The sequence below is a fragment of the Myotis lucifugus genome, unplaced genomic scaffold (assembly GCF_000147115.1).
Source record: "Myotis lucifugus unplaced genomic scaffold, Myoluc2.0 scaffold_12, whole genome shotgun sequence".
In the NCBI taxonomy this organism is placed as follows: Eukaryota; Metazoa; Chordata; class Mammalia; order Chiroptera; family Vespertilionidae; genus Myotis; species Myotis lucifugus.
The window spans coordinates 9,969,073-9,984,944 of NW_005871060.1; positions in this window are offsets into that span (position 1 = coordinate 9,969,073).

Below are 15,872 nucleotides of genomic sequence, written 5' to 3' on the forward strand. Positions count from 1 at the left end.
TCTTTCCTCAGTATAGTCCCTTGCATTTTCATAATTTTCTAGATTTCTCAGTCACTTTCACAGACATTGGTGATTGCTACTTAAGAGCTACTAATGGAACTCCCCTTCCCCCACAGTTGTCAGTGTCTCTGCTGGAGGGAATGCCCAGGGCAGAAATCTTGATAAGCCAATTGTGTGTAGTGAATAATTATGGATTGATTAAGCCCATTTTGATAATTTCATTGCCTATTGACAATGATTGATTATGGAGTACCATGTAACCCAATTCAGGTCAATGAGGATACGTGAGAAGATGGCCGGGGATTCTGAAAAAGGTTTTCTAGATCTTAAAGGGCACATAATAATTTGTGGGTTTTTTTTCCCCTTTTTGTTTTGCTACTGGACATTGCTACTTAGGCAGGTACTGTGGGCACTGCTACACCCATCCTGAGGCTACACGAGGAGCTGGCTGGCAAAATGAGAAGAGCAAAATGGAAAGTAGGCCTTTCAGTACTGATTTGTTTTTCAATCACAATACTTCATAAAAATGATTTGAAATGAAAGTATAGAGAAATAAAACCAACATCTGTTGACACACAAAAAAAGAATTCCAAGTTATTTTAAGAGTGAAAAGAAAACCCTTTCCTTCTCACCAGCAACATGGTAGAGAAGTTGAAACAGAAATATAGCTACAGTTCTGAGCAAAGAGAAGAACGCCATTTTGAAGGTTAACAGGGAAACTATTGATACAGCAAGCGATTTGCAGAGCAGATGAGTTAGGAGAAAGTTAGAAATGGAAGCAAAGTCTCTGTAGAAATCATTTGGTTGAGTCTTAATTCTTGAAACAAACTGAACAATGGTATTAGCAGGGACTCAACAAGCCTTCTAACATGGTAAAGTGACACTCCATCACAGACAGCATGCATTTGGACCTAGGCATATGCTAGGAGTCAGAACCCAGAGGATAAGGATCCTCACAATTTTCCTATGATGATTTCATTCTCAGAAAACTCTTGCTTTGTTCACAAAATCCTGTCAAGTATTTTGAGCTATAAGTACTTTCACTGAGTAGCTTGTTCCTACTGTTTTTAATAAGTGCTCTACATTAGCAAAATAAAGCAAGTAGAACTTCTTATTGGTCAGGAAACAAAAAACATACTGAAATTGGATTTATTTGAGGAGTGTTTAATAAGGGACCACTTACAAAAGTATCAACAAGTTGGTAATAGGATGTTGTTACCACCCCTCGGTTTAAAGGAACAAAAGAAACAGAGGAGTCATTGGGTGGCCACTCAGTGGCCCTGCAGGAAAAAAGCTGAGGAAGTACAAACCTTGACCTCGCTCTCTTCCTTCATTCTGATTATTTTGCTGGTGCTTCCCATTGACTAAATCCAACCAGAAGCCAGAAGGCAAAGAAGTTTGTTGACCCAGTTTAGGGAGGTTAAGCTTCTGGGATACAGAGCAAGATGGAGTAGAGGGTGGAGTATAGATACCCACCACAACTGCTTTTGGATGCCTCCTTAGCAAGCCTTAATGATTTAGTAAGTTTGTGTGCACTTGTAGTACATTTGAATATAGTGTGTATTCTGCCTGTAATGTCCCTTTAATCTTCATTCTTTTAAGTCACAACAACCTCCCTTTTCCCAACTCAAGCTCCATCTGGCTAAAGATCTAGTTCAAGACTCAAATCAAGTACTACCTCCCCAGGAAATACTGTCTATTTCTGATAATCAGCTGAATCAGAATTAGAATCCGTTGACTAAAGCAGAAAACTCAATAAAAGAGTCACTTAAACACAATAGAAGTTTCTTACTCATGTAAATTGAATCTATTTAGGAAAATCCACACATTTCTAGAAACTGTTTTATAGAAAAATGAATGAACTTCCTCTGGGTACTAGGAGCCTGAGTCCAAACAGAGGTGGACCGCAAGGCTTATAACTGTCAGCTCACAATTTTAAGATAGAGAGACACTAGTTTCTACAATCTTATAGTAATGTCCAACTAATCATTAGAAAACACTGAACCACAGTTCACCATTTTATATTTAAAAAAGAATAGGAACAACAATGGGAGAAAAAGACTTCAGACACACTTCAAATATATTTTCTTGCAAGAAATATAGTAAAGGAGGAATCTAGTCATGTGAGCTCTTTGAAAATAGCTCTCCCAAATGATTCCCCTCCAGTAAGAGTAACCCTTGCCCAATTACAGTCACGCTTGGCCTAAAATGACACAGAAACATTCTGAGAAATGTGCCCTTAGGTGGTTTCACTGTTGTGTGAACATTACAGAGTGCACTTACACAAGCCTAGCTGATAAAGCCTACTACACACCGAGGCTCTATGGTATAGCCTATTGCTCCTAGGCTATAAGCCTGTATAGCATGTTGCTGTACAAAACAACCTGAGATTAAATCAAGCACAAGAGAAAATGATGCAATGAAGTGACATGGTAAACACAAGTATGAGGCTGCTGTTCCCATAACAACATATTCTTTTACAGCGAGCTTTAAAAAAATAATAATTAGAAAGAGTACACAGCAAAATAACAATAAAAGGTGTATTATACTAAACACATAAGCCAGGAACATAGTCATTTATTTTCATTATCAAATATTATGCACTGTATATAACTGTACATGCTATGGTTTTATACAAGTATCAGCACACTAGGCCTGTTTTTGCCAGCATCACCACAAACACATGAGTAATGCACTGCATACAACTTTACTATGGCTATGATGTCACTAAGCAATGGAAAAATTTCAGCTTCATTATTATCTTATGGGATGATATATTGTATATGCAGTTTGTTGTTGACTAAAACATTGTTATGCAGGGTATGACTGTATATGGTTCTCCAACTGCAAGTACTTTGGAGGAACTGACACACTGGATTTTAAAGTTCTGCGAATAATGATCAGTGTTTTCAAATTACATAAAACCTGGGCTAATGTGTAAGTGGAGATCTCTTTACTTAGTTCCCCTGGGTAATTGTCCTAACTGCCAAGTACATAAATACATGGGGAAGCTGTATATATCCCATACAGTGCAAGCAGAAAGCTCAGATCTTGTTCTTTATTCCCGTAACATCAAACTTCATTAAAAAAATAATATATAACATTCAGAGGGACATTCCTGCCATCTACTGTCACTGCCCTGGATTTTATCTGATTTATATTGGTTACTGAATTCCAGCATTAATTTCAAAAAAGTAATATTCAAAAAATTGAGAAAAGAGAGAGAGATAGAGTTATATAACATGATTTTTCCTCTCAATTCTTGAAAAGATGATTTTGGAGCAAAGTAAAACTTTTTAAAAATTCAGATTATAGAAAAGTATTCTAGAGAGACCAGCTTTTCTCATTAGTATTTTTGCACTGACTCTCAAGGTGATGGGGGCCACATTGTGATCATGCTCTGGGATTTGGTTGGGATTTTGTCAGTGATCTGTCTCATTGGACCTTTCAGGGTCTCTCTCAATCAACTTTTGTTTTTGCTCTTACTCTATTCTCTTTCTCTTTATCCCTAGTCCTCCCATCCCACACATGTCTCTTAAACCTCCCATTAAGTACTATACAGCATTTTTTGATAACCTTGTTTTATGGAAAAGCAATCTAAATATAGCTTCTCAAAGAATAATTCAAACTATAAGAAGAGAAAAGGGGGTTAACTATTTAGAGATGTTCACACTCGAACACTAACTTTACTAGCTCATAAGAACCCAAAAGCAAAAGAAGGAAGGGAAGAAGGAAGGAAGGAAGGAAGGAAGGAAGGAAGGAAGGAAGGAAGGAAGGAAGGAAGGAAGGAAGGAAAGGTGGGAAGGGGGAGGGAGGAGGAAGAGAAGGAAGAAGAGAATAAGGGAGAAGGGGGTGGAGAGGGAAGGAAGGAAGAATAGCCTTTCAAATCACAGATGTATTTGTGAAAGACTAACTGAATCAACTGATTCTTACGAGTTCAAGTGGCATTTTAGATTCTATGACACAAGACATTATAAAAATTGGTAAAGCAATAATTTAAAGAGAAAATTAACATTGCCTCACTACACATAGACATTTATGTGGTAAAATTCTGAGAAATTTTATTCGATTGGCAGAGACTCAGCACATTAAACTATCCATTAAGACTCAGGAGAAGAGAGAAGAATAAAATTCTAACTGCATTTTTTTACTGCTTTTGGTGCCATGATAGAAAAATACATTTCTCTACTCTGATTCATGGACTGTTTTCTGGCTGGCTTTACAGAACCGAATTTAAATTAGGCTTCACTCTGCAGCACTTTGCTACAGGTGTTCTGGAAAAGAAGTATCTCTCTGGTTTAAATGTTAACTCCGAAGTACAAAAGCCCCAGGTTTGCTTTCATATGTCATGGTAAAAATCAGCTAGGAACAGTTCTATTTGTCCTTAAAAAATGTTTTAAAATTGGCTGTAAAGTTTTATCTTCCAGATGGGCAGCCTTAAGTGGTCCCTGCTGAGATGGCATATTAAAGGCCTAAATATGCCTTCAGTCTACAGATGAATTCCCCAGGTTGACAGTAAATATTTAAAGAGTTGCTGGTGTGTCACAAAAACAAAACTGCACCTTGTGTCTATGTAGGATGGTTTATAAATAAATCTGTTTGCCGAATTTCTTTGTCATTTTTATTTAAAGGGGCTGAACCAGCTGCATTTTCAAGGGCTCACCAGTATGGCTGAAGCTACAAATAGTTGCCACTTGGAACTATGCATGTGTTCTATGGATGCTACCAATACACACATTCATATGTCCAGTCGGAAACATGGTGTCCCTCAGAGACCTAGAGGACACCACTTGAGTAGCAGGAAGACTATAATTACATACATTCATTCACATGCAGGTATCGCTCTAGGATTGCTAAGTACCAGGACTACAAAAGTGATAATAGCAATCATGATAATAATATTTATATCAACAACTAGGCAGCTACTGTCATTCACTGAACAACCACAATGTGGCAGGCATAGCATTTTGCATCATTTAATCCTCTCCAAAACTCTTTGAAGTGGATATAATCCCATTTTTATATATGTATTTAAAGTCTTAAGCCCAAAGGCAATGTTTATATTATCATAGCTAAACCACAGAACTAAGATACAGTCTCCAAACTGGGGTTTGATGTATTTTTCTATTCACTTTAAACAAGTTGCTTAGGTTGACTATAAAGAAGGCCACCTGGATCTAAGATGAATTGATACCATATTGGATGGCAACAAACTGACCCAAAGAGGTCCTGTCTTATAGGGGAATGACAATTGCTAGATGTAAGAAATAGGAGGAGGCAGAGGAGAGAGAGCAAGGGTGCTGCAGCTCTAAGTATGTAATGAAAGGTACAGAGTAATATGGTTCCAGTTCTTCACTGGACATTGTGTGAGTTCCAGAATTACCAAAGACTTCCTTTCCCAAAGATGTTTAGCACAACAATGAGATTTGCTGAGCTTTATTGAGTGCATACTTGAGTTGATTCAGTCTGTCGCTTGAGTTGAATAGAGCTGCTCCTCTGGTTCACTGAGGTGTGGTGAGGTACAGTGGCTTCCTGTCAATGATCTTCACCACTACTCCCACTGCCTCTAAGCTACAGGAAAAGAGGTAATTGGCATGAAAATGTATTCTACCATTTTAGGTATAATTTATATATATTAGTTTCAGTTGTACAGCATGATGATATGATGTTTGTATATATTACAAAGTGATCACCACAATAAGTCTAGTTGACATCTGTCCCCATGCGTTACAAATATTTTTTCTTGAGATGAGAACTTTTAAGATTTACTCTCTTAGCAACTTTCATATATGCTTTTTTTACATTCCACATATAAGTGATTTTATAGAGTGTGTGTCTTTGACTTATTTCACTTAGCATAGTACTCAAGATCTATCCATATTGTCTCAAATGTCAATATTTCCTCCTTTATGGCTGAATAAAATTTCTCACATTTCCCTTACTGTACATTCATCAGTGGGCACTTAGGTTGCTTCCATACCTTGGCTATTGTAAATAATGCTGCAATGACATTGGGGGTTCATAAATTTTTGAGTTGGTGTTTTAGTTTTCTTTAGATAAGTACCAAGAGATGGAATTGCTACATCATATGGTAGTTCTATTTTTAAATTTTTGAGGAAACTTCATACTGTTTTTCATAGTTCCTACATTTACATTCCCATGAACAATGCACCTGCATTCACCTTTCTCCATATCCTTGCCAACATTTGTCATTTATTCTCTTTTTTATAATAGCCATTCTAACAGGTGTGAGCATACTGAATGAAAGTCTATGTGCCTGGTGCTTTGAAAGGCCAAAACTCAAAATGTCGAGTCTGGAGTCAGGAAAGGTTTATTGATAGAGAATGTGCCAACAGAGAGATGGGAGACCTAATGGTGCTTCCAGTCCATCTTATTTGCGGTACTAGGTTGAGGGATTTTAAGGGGCTAGGGGGAACATGTATGTGAAAGTGTGGTGGGACAAGTTTTAATTGTAGGACCTTGGATCCTGGCCACTTATAGTAAAGGGGCACCAACTCTGGATCTTCCTGGACAATGGATCTTCGTTGGCTTCTGAAAGGGTTCCAGTGTTCAAGTTCCAGTCATGTCCTGATCCTTTGGGGTGTGTGTGTGTGTGTGTGTGTGTGTGTGTGTTTGGGGGATGGTGGTGAGACTTTGGTTTTGGGTGCAGCTGGTGGTCAAAATTCTCTTCTCTGCACATGGTTCGGCTGCATGACTTGCAGTTTTGGTCTTGTTGTCTCTGAAAAGCAACTCAGTATCTTGTTAAACAGGATAGGACTATTTTGAGCTGGTCCTGCAGTGGTATCTCATGGAGGTTATGATTTACATTTCCTTGACAATTAGTGATGTGATGTTGAGCACATTTTCATGTACTTGTGGGCATCTGTATGCCTTCTTTGGAAAATGTCTATTCAGACCATCTGCCCCTTTTTAAAATTAGACATTTATTATTTTGCTGTTGGTTTATAGGAGGTCTTTTTGTTTTTAATTTTGATATTTTAATGTTTAATATTTTTCACTGGTTTGCCAATAGTCAAAATCCTTATGTTTTGCCCTAGAAGGCCTTTACGATCTATAGCACTCCTTGCCTTTCTCTACCATTTGTCCTCCTGCTCACTGTCACCCTGGCGGGCCTCCTTGCTGTTCTTGAATACACCACCACGTGCTTTCCTGTGAGACTTTGTACTTGCTCTTTTATCTACTGAACTAGAACATCCGTCCTCCAGTATCAACATGGCTAGCTCTTTATTTCTCTCAGATTTCTGCTCCAAGTTTTACCTTATCAGAGAGACCTTTCCTGACCACACCCCACATTGTTACTCTCTCTATCTCTTACCTTACCTTATCTTAGTGAACTTATTACGTATTCACACAATTCCTACTTGTTGGCCCTACTAGAATGTAGGCTCCATGAACAAGAGCAGGGACTGGGATATTAGTTCGCTGCTACAACCCTAGTGCTGAGAACAACTCCTGGCCTGTAGTAGGTGCTCCTTGAGTTTTGCTGAATGAATGAATAAATGAATTAAAATAGTAATAGTAGCAATAATAATAAACTTGCTTTTTAATTAAATAGTAGTTCATAAGATTAGTTCAATATCAATAAATATAAAACTACATAATCAGGATTTTTTTTTGGCTATGTGCAGAGAATTCTGTTGTACCATAGAATATTTAACCCAACCCTATTTTTGGATCTTTGTTTTCTTTCCCCCAATTTTTCAGATTATAGATAATATTGTAGTAAAACTATTGTACATAAATATTGTCACACACATGTATTTAGCATATCTTCCTAGAAGTGAAATTATTAATTCAATGAGTATGCTAATTCAGAATAATACATACTATCAAAATGTTGACTGGAAAGATGGTACCAATTTACATTTCTTCCAAGAGAATATGAACATATTAGTTTTCTTACATCCTTGCTAAGACCTAATATTCCCAGGCTTTTAAAACTTCTCTAAACTGAGAAGTAAAATACAGTGTCTTGCTTTAAAATTTTCACTTCTTTAATTACTTTAACTATATAACATTTTCATGAATTTTAACCTATATATTTTATGAATTAGCATTTTGTATATTTGCTTACTGTTATCTTAAGTTATTTGCCATATGTATTACAAAACATACTTCAAATTGTCATTTACATTTATATTTTACTAGAGGCCCAGTGTGCAAAATTCATGCACTGGGGAGTGAGGGGGTCCCTCAGCCGGACCTGTGCCCTCTCTCAATCCAGGACACTGCATGCACCAGTGACCATACTTTTCATACAGGTGAAAGGCATCGGCTGTTGTATGGGCAGCTACATTTTTTTTGTCCTGATTATAAAAAGGAGTACATAACATGATCCTTCTGAGGTAGTAGTGCCATTTTCCCCATCTTATGGGTGGAAAAACTGAAGCAGAGAGAAGTTAAGTAATTGGCTTTGTCACACAGTTGTAAGTGTCAGAATCAGGGCTGACCACAAAATGTGCAAGTCAGAGTCCATGCATGTCATCGCTGCATCATCCTGTTTTTTCAGTGTTAGAGTAGCTTTGCCAGGTTTTAATTTTTAAATCTAAGAAACTGTTCCCAATATATAGGGCAGAGTCCCTAGGCCTGGATGGCGATCAGGGCTGATCTGTGGGGCGACCGGCAGGCGGGACAATCGGTGGGTCCCCACTAGCACCTGCCTTTGCTGGCAGCCTGGTGCTGCCCGCTGGGACCAGCCCCACCTCCCACTGCTGCCACTGGCCGCCTCCCTCTGGGGGCAGTGGGGGGAGGGTAAGCAGACACTCAAGGCAGGAGCTAGCATCTGCATCCTGGTGGTCAGTGTGCATCACAGGGGTCATTCTGCCATTCGGTAGATTTGCATATTAGGGTTTTATTATATAGGATGGTAATTTTATTTCAATTTAAATGATTTTAATTTGTGCAATAAAATTTATATTTCTAATCAATAAAAAGTTCATCTTAAACTGCTTAAACTTAAACTCATAAATGGGATCACATGTGATCTAATTTGCTTGGGACTCAAGTTCAAGACTCTTCAAAACATTTTCTCTTAGTAGATTTTTCTGCTATAACCACCTAAAGCATTAAAAGATCTTTGCTAGCATTTCTTAATACTTTCCAGTCTTAGTCATTAAGAATAGCAAAACAGCCAAACCGGTTTGGCTCAGTGGATAGAGCGTTGGCCTGTGGACTGAAGGGTCCCAGGTTTGATTCCAGTCAAGGGCATGTACCTTGGATGCGGGCGCATCCCCAGTGGGGGGGGGGGGCATGCAGGAGGCAGCTGATGGAACTTTCTCTCTCATCAATGTTTCTGGCTCTCTATCCCTCTCCCTTTCTCTCTGTAAACAAACAAACAAACAAACAAAAGAATAGCAAAACAATTTAAAATGTCAAGTTGAAATTTAAGGGGTAAATAAGATTGAGCTAGTTATAAGTATACCATCATATAATATTAACTGTGTGCACTTACTTGACTAGAGGCCTGGTTAGTCAGCCCACTCCTTTATACTTCTAATCTTTAGATTTCCCTTTTGCTAGTTAGAATCATATTATCACATAATATTATGACTTTTAAAGACTTTAGCAATCACTTATATCCTTTTCTCAAATGATGTTAACAACTTACGTAAATTGAGTGTCTTAAGACCAAAAACTAGGCCTTTAATTTTTATCCTACGTTATGCTTCTCCTCTCTGGATCATCATAGAGATATTTGCTGATTTTAATTTTACTCAATTCTTTGATTTCTGAAAAAAAAACAACAACAACAAAACAAAACAAAACAGGAGTAAAATTGTATATGTGATTGAGACATTCCAGTATAATTCTAAAAGGAACCTGTTCTTTTGTTTACCAGAATCCAGAATAGGATGTTTTATCTTCATCCCCGGAATCCTGACTTAATTAACTGCATGGGAGAGAAGTAGAAATGGAATTCTCATTTTCAGGAAATTCTTCATAAAAATTAGGAATAGTATAAGATAATCCAAATTTCTAAAACCCTGTGAAAAGCACTAGGACTCAGTATTATAATCCAGGTGATTCAAGATTTTCCAGAGAAAGGGGACCAGAATGTAGCTGATAAGGGTGAAAGAAAGTATGAATCCATTGCAAAAGAAGGGTCTAGGGGGCAGATCATACTGGATAGAAATTGGCAATGGAGTCAAAGACCAGAAAGTCAAACCAGATGGGCATTTCATAAGAAAGCACTTTGATCATTGGACTGGGCCCTGGCCCTCACTATGTTTGTCTCAACAAGGTCAGAGGCTGGATGCCTTGGGGAGATGCGTGGTTCCTGGCAGCCCACTTGTTTCGCTTGGGATCAACATTATTCTCAGTCTAGTTACTCAGGTACCAATGAGCTGATTCTGCCCTCATTTCATGGCTATTACATGAGCTTGGAGGTAAAAAAAAACAACTCTCAGATTCAAACCTCATGCTCACTGTTATTAACTTATTAACTACAGGTAATTTGGTTAAACCCTTTGGACCTATATACATATATAAAATCTAGTATATATATATGGCTTAGCTTCATAAATGGCACATAGTGCCCAAAAAGGGATATATAGTGAGACTATGACTCTTTCTATCTTAACTCTAATTTTCTGAACTTTTGGGTTGTCTAAAATCTGTTAGTTCATACTCAGTGGCTAATTTTACTTTGAAGATGTAAGTTTTAAAAAAGTGACATAATGGTAATGAGAAGATAAATTCAGTTTTTGCCTTAAAGTGTCTTGCTCAGCGTTTACTTTGGTGCATTGAATGAAAACAAATAAGACACTAGTTCTAATTAGAACGTGAAGCTGGAATCTGGGAAAAAAAAACATCAGCTCATAATTTCCTAACAAATTAGATGTCTCAAGAGAAAGAAATAAATGACAATGCTGTACTACAGTCATGCTTGTAACCCTCTTTTTATTTCTGGTTATAATTTCTCTAATTTGTACAGATGACCAGCACTTCCCTGGGGTTTGAAACATGCAGGAGACTAATGACAAGATATTTGCATTCTTGTATTTTATAATAAATTTCCATTGCAAATACACATAGTTGTCTGTGCTATGAGCTCTTTTTTTTTTTCTTAATCCCTTCACTTCTGGGAATATATCTGAAGAAATCCCAAATACTAATTCAAAATAATATATGCATTCCTGTGTTCATTGAAGCATCCTATCTAATAAAAGACAAAACAGGTAATTAACCGTACCTCCGCTACGCTTCCCATTGGCTAATCAGGGCAATATGCAAATTAACTGCCAACAAAAATGGCGGCCGACAGCCACACAGCTGAAGCGAGCAGGAGGCTTGCTTGCTCCAGTGATGGAGGAAGCCAAGGTTCCCGGCCTGCTGCGGCCCGGCTCTGAGCCCGAAAGCAACAATGTTTCGATTATAGAAGCAAAACAAACCCCAGATACCTGCTTTCAGCTGGCGGCGGCCTCAAAACTGGGAGCGCCAGTGACAGCAACAATGTTTCAATTATAGAAGGTAAATAAATCCCAGAATAAAAAGAAAAGAAAAAAAGGAGAGGCTGGGAGCTTCAGTTGCTGGCCAGCACCCTCACCCAGACTGGTCAGGCACCCCAGTGGGGACCCCCACCCTAAAGGGGGCGTGACCAGCTCCAAACAGCCATCAGCCCCTTACCCAGGCTGGCCAGGCACCCCAGCAGGACCCCCACCCTGATCCGGGACACCCTTCAGGGCAAACCAGCTGGCCCCCACCCATGCACCAGGCCTCTGTCCTATGTAGTAAAAGGGTAGTATGCAAACTGATTCTAACAGCAGAAAGACTGGGAATGACTGGTCACTATGACACACACTGACCACCAGGGGGCAGACGCTCAATGCAGGAGATGCCCCCTGGTGGTCAGTGCGCTCCCACAGGGGGAGCTCTGCTCAGCCACAAGCCAGGCTGATGGCTGCCAGTACAGCGGTGGTGGTGGAAGCCTCTCCTGCCTCCTCAGCAGTGCTAAGGATGTCTGACTGCAGCTTAGGCCTGCTCCCCGCTGGCAAGTGGACATCACCCGAGGGCTGCCGGGCTTCCAGAGGGATGTCCCCAGGGAGTAGGCCTAAGCCAGCAGGTGATCATCCCCGGAGGGGTGGCAGACTGTGAGAGGGCACAGGCCAGGCTGAGGGATCCCCCACCCCCGAGTGCACAAATTTTTGTGCACCGGGCCTCTAGTTATTTATAATAGCCAAGATTTGGAAGCAGCCCAAGTGTCCATCAGTACATGAGTAGATAAAAAGAGTCGTGGTACAATTACACAATGGAATACTACTCATCTGCAAAAAAGAAGGAAATGTTACCCTTTGTAACTGCATGGATGGATCTGGAGAGTATTATGCTAAGTGAAATATGCCAATCAGAGAAAGACAAATACCATATTATTTCACTTATATGTGGAATCTAATGAGCAAAATAAACTAACAAACAAAATAGACTCATAGATACAGAAACAGGCTGATAGCTGGCAAAGGGGAGAGGTGTTGGAGGGCTGAAGTGTATATTCTTGCTCCTTGTTTATATCACTGATTTTATTTGCTTATATATGGTGTAACCTGTTCGATCACATTGATTACATACATGTTGATTATACCAGAAATAATGTTGCAGTAGGCATTTGGAATTTCATTAGGTAAGTCCAAATATGAATCCCAATATTAGGTTTTGGCCAAATGCAGAGGCCAAAACCAAACTATGGCACATCCCTAAATTACATCCATCTTTTGACAACAGTCCCTCAAATCACCAAGGGAATTGAAGGATACTGCTCCAAGACAGAATTAACTGAAATTACTTAGACCAGTACATTCCTTGACACAGAACTAGGGGCTTAAAAGATATTTACCTGATTGACTTGTTATATATATATATCCTGAGGCCAATGTATATTACTTGAATGTTTTATCTATTTTAGTTTACTTACTATGTATTATTCTTTTGCATTCATTTTAAAATTTTTAAAAGTTTTAAAGTAGCCCTAGTCGGCTTAGCTGAGTGGATAGAGCGTCGGCCTGTGGACTGAAGGGTCCCGGGGTTTGATTCCGGCCAAAGGCACGTGCCTGGGTTGTGGGCTCGATCCCCAGTGAGGGGTGTGCAGGAGGCAGCCGATCAGTGATTCTCTCTCATCATTGATGTTTCTATCTCTCTCTCCTTCTCCCTTCCTCTCTGAAATCAATAAAGAAATATACATATTTTTTAAAAGTTTTAAAGTAAACTATAAAGCTATAGAATTAACTTTATTAAAGAGTTTCTGTGATGGGAGAAACCAAGATGGCGGCATAGGTAAACACCGGAAATTGCTGCCTCCCACAACAACTTCAAAAATACAATGAAAAAACAAAACAGACATCATCCAGAACTACAGGAAGGCTGGCTGAGTGGAAATTCTACAACTAGAAGGAAAGAGAAAGGCACACTGAGACTCAGAGGAGCTGCAGAAGTAAAGTGCAGAGGTATGGAGGCTCGAGCACGCGCGCGGAAAGGGGCTGTCTTTTTGAATCAGGAGGGAGTCACAAGCTCCAGAATGCTCTGAACTCCAGTTCCGGGAAGTCTCTGGGGACCCAGGACTCATACGGGGAGAAACTGGACTGTCTGGCAGCAGGCAGAACTTGGAATATGAGGGCAGCTTTCCCTCAGAGGTGCTTGCAGCAATTACCGGGACACTGAGACACGGGGCCCCTTAGAGCAGGGCTGAGGATCAGCCATAGCTGCTTGCTCCACCCTGTTGATTCCCTGAGACCCCGCCCCACCCAGAGCAAAAAGTCATGGTTGGTGGGTGGCTCATAGTAAGAATTTAGTTGCTGTGAAATCAAGGAAACTAGTTAGAAACCAAAGAAATGTAGTTTCTCTAACTCACAGCCTCAGTTGCCAACATCCCAATCCCCCAAAAGAAATACTATTTAAAGGCTTATCCCATATTATTTTGTTTCATTTGCATCATTTTAAAACAATAGACCCTTAACCACTTTATTTTTAATTTCACTTGATGAAGAAAAATTATACTGTCATCAAATAAGGATTTCTCATTGGCTTTCCATGGCTGAGACAAACATTTATACATATTACTTGAGAAAAGCGCTTTTTCTCTCCCCTCTTACCATTATAATTTCCATTAGTGTTTATGATGATTATTTATCTCTGGAAGCTGTAGTGCTACCTCGCACTGTCAGCCAAAGCTCTCCTCACCATATAGAAAATGATTTTACTGGAAAACCTGGACAGTCATTATGCTGATTGCTTAGCTTGAGTAGTGACAGCACCAGCTTTCATACCACTCGAGTTAATGCTGTTCTGGACCAACTTTTAATTTCAAGTTGCCTGTGGGGGCTCTTTAGCCTGGGTAGCAAATACCTGATTGTGAATTGTGCAGCTCAGCCAAATGAGTCCCACTGTGATCCTAGGCAGTGTTGACTGCTCAGCCGCAATCTCTGCTACTCACATGTTCTCCCCTGGATGGAAAAATCGAGTCTGATTGTTCTGACCCTCATTTGCTAACCCATCAGGCATTTAATACATTTTTTCCCTTAGCATTTGATGGAAATGTGGTTATTACATTTGTTCTTTAAATATTTCTCTTCTTATGTATTAATATTTATCCCATATTTTAGTCAACTTTAACAATACAGCAAGCTAAGCTTTATCATCATCATCTTCATAAGACCACAATAATGAGACGATTTTTTTCTTCAAATATCAATCTATGTCGTTAGTGATTAAGTGATCAGAATTATCAAGGTTTAACTACAAAAGCAGCTAATTTTAATATCTTATTTACCATGCACATTTATGACTTTTAACCCTGATGATCATGAACTAAGGGAAAATATTTTTAAATTTTTCTTTTAAATTCATGCATAACTTTGCTTTCTAAAATAATTTTGAAAATAAAATTAGGATTTGCTTTACTAGGAAGTTGAGTTTTAAAACATTGACCTTAAAAGTGACATTGGGTCTGAGAGAGTCTCTAATCTGAGATTTATTTGACTGATTGCTAATCAGCCTTTCAGTTATGACTCTAGATAGCTGCAGCTGATTATATCTGGGGATTGTAATGTGGGATTTATTGCGTAGAAAAGATATTATTATTTTTTAATTCTTTATTGTTTAAAGTATTGCATGTAGTATTACATATGTCTCCTTTTTCCCCCATTGACCTCTCCCCGGCCACCCCCAACCCCCAACACATGCCCTCAACCCCCTAGTGTCTGTGTCCATTGGTTATGCTAACATGCATGCATACAAGTCCTTTGGTTGATCTCTTATTCCCCCCCCCTCACCCTCCCCTGCTTTCCCTCTGAAGTTTGATGGTCTGTTCCATGCTTCTGTGTCTCTAGATCTATTTTTGTTCATCAGTTTATGTTGCTTATTATATTCCACAAGTAAGTGAGATCATGTGATATTTATCTTTCTCCAACTGGCTTATTTTGCTTAACATAATGCTCTCCAGGTCCATCCATGCTGTTGGGAATGGTAAGAGTTCTTTCTTTTTTATAGCAGCGTAGTATTCCATTGTGAGGATGTACTACTGTTTTTTAATCCATTCATCTGCTGATGGGCACTTAGGCTGTTTCCAAATCTTAAGCTATTGTAGATTGTGCTGCTATGAACATAGGGGTTCATATATCCTTTCTGATTGGTGTTTCTGATTTCTTGTGATATATTCCTAGAAGTGGGATTACTGGGTCACATGGGAGTTCCATTTTTAATTTTTTGAGGAAACTCCATACTGTTTTCCACAGTGGCTGCACCAGTCTGCATTCCCACCAGCAGTGCACAAGGGTTCCTTTTTCTCCACATACTTGCCAGCACATGTTGTTTAGAAAAGATATTATTGATTAATCTAAATCAGCGGTTCTCACAGGGGTCGC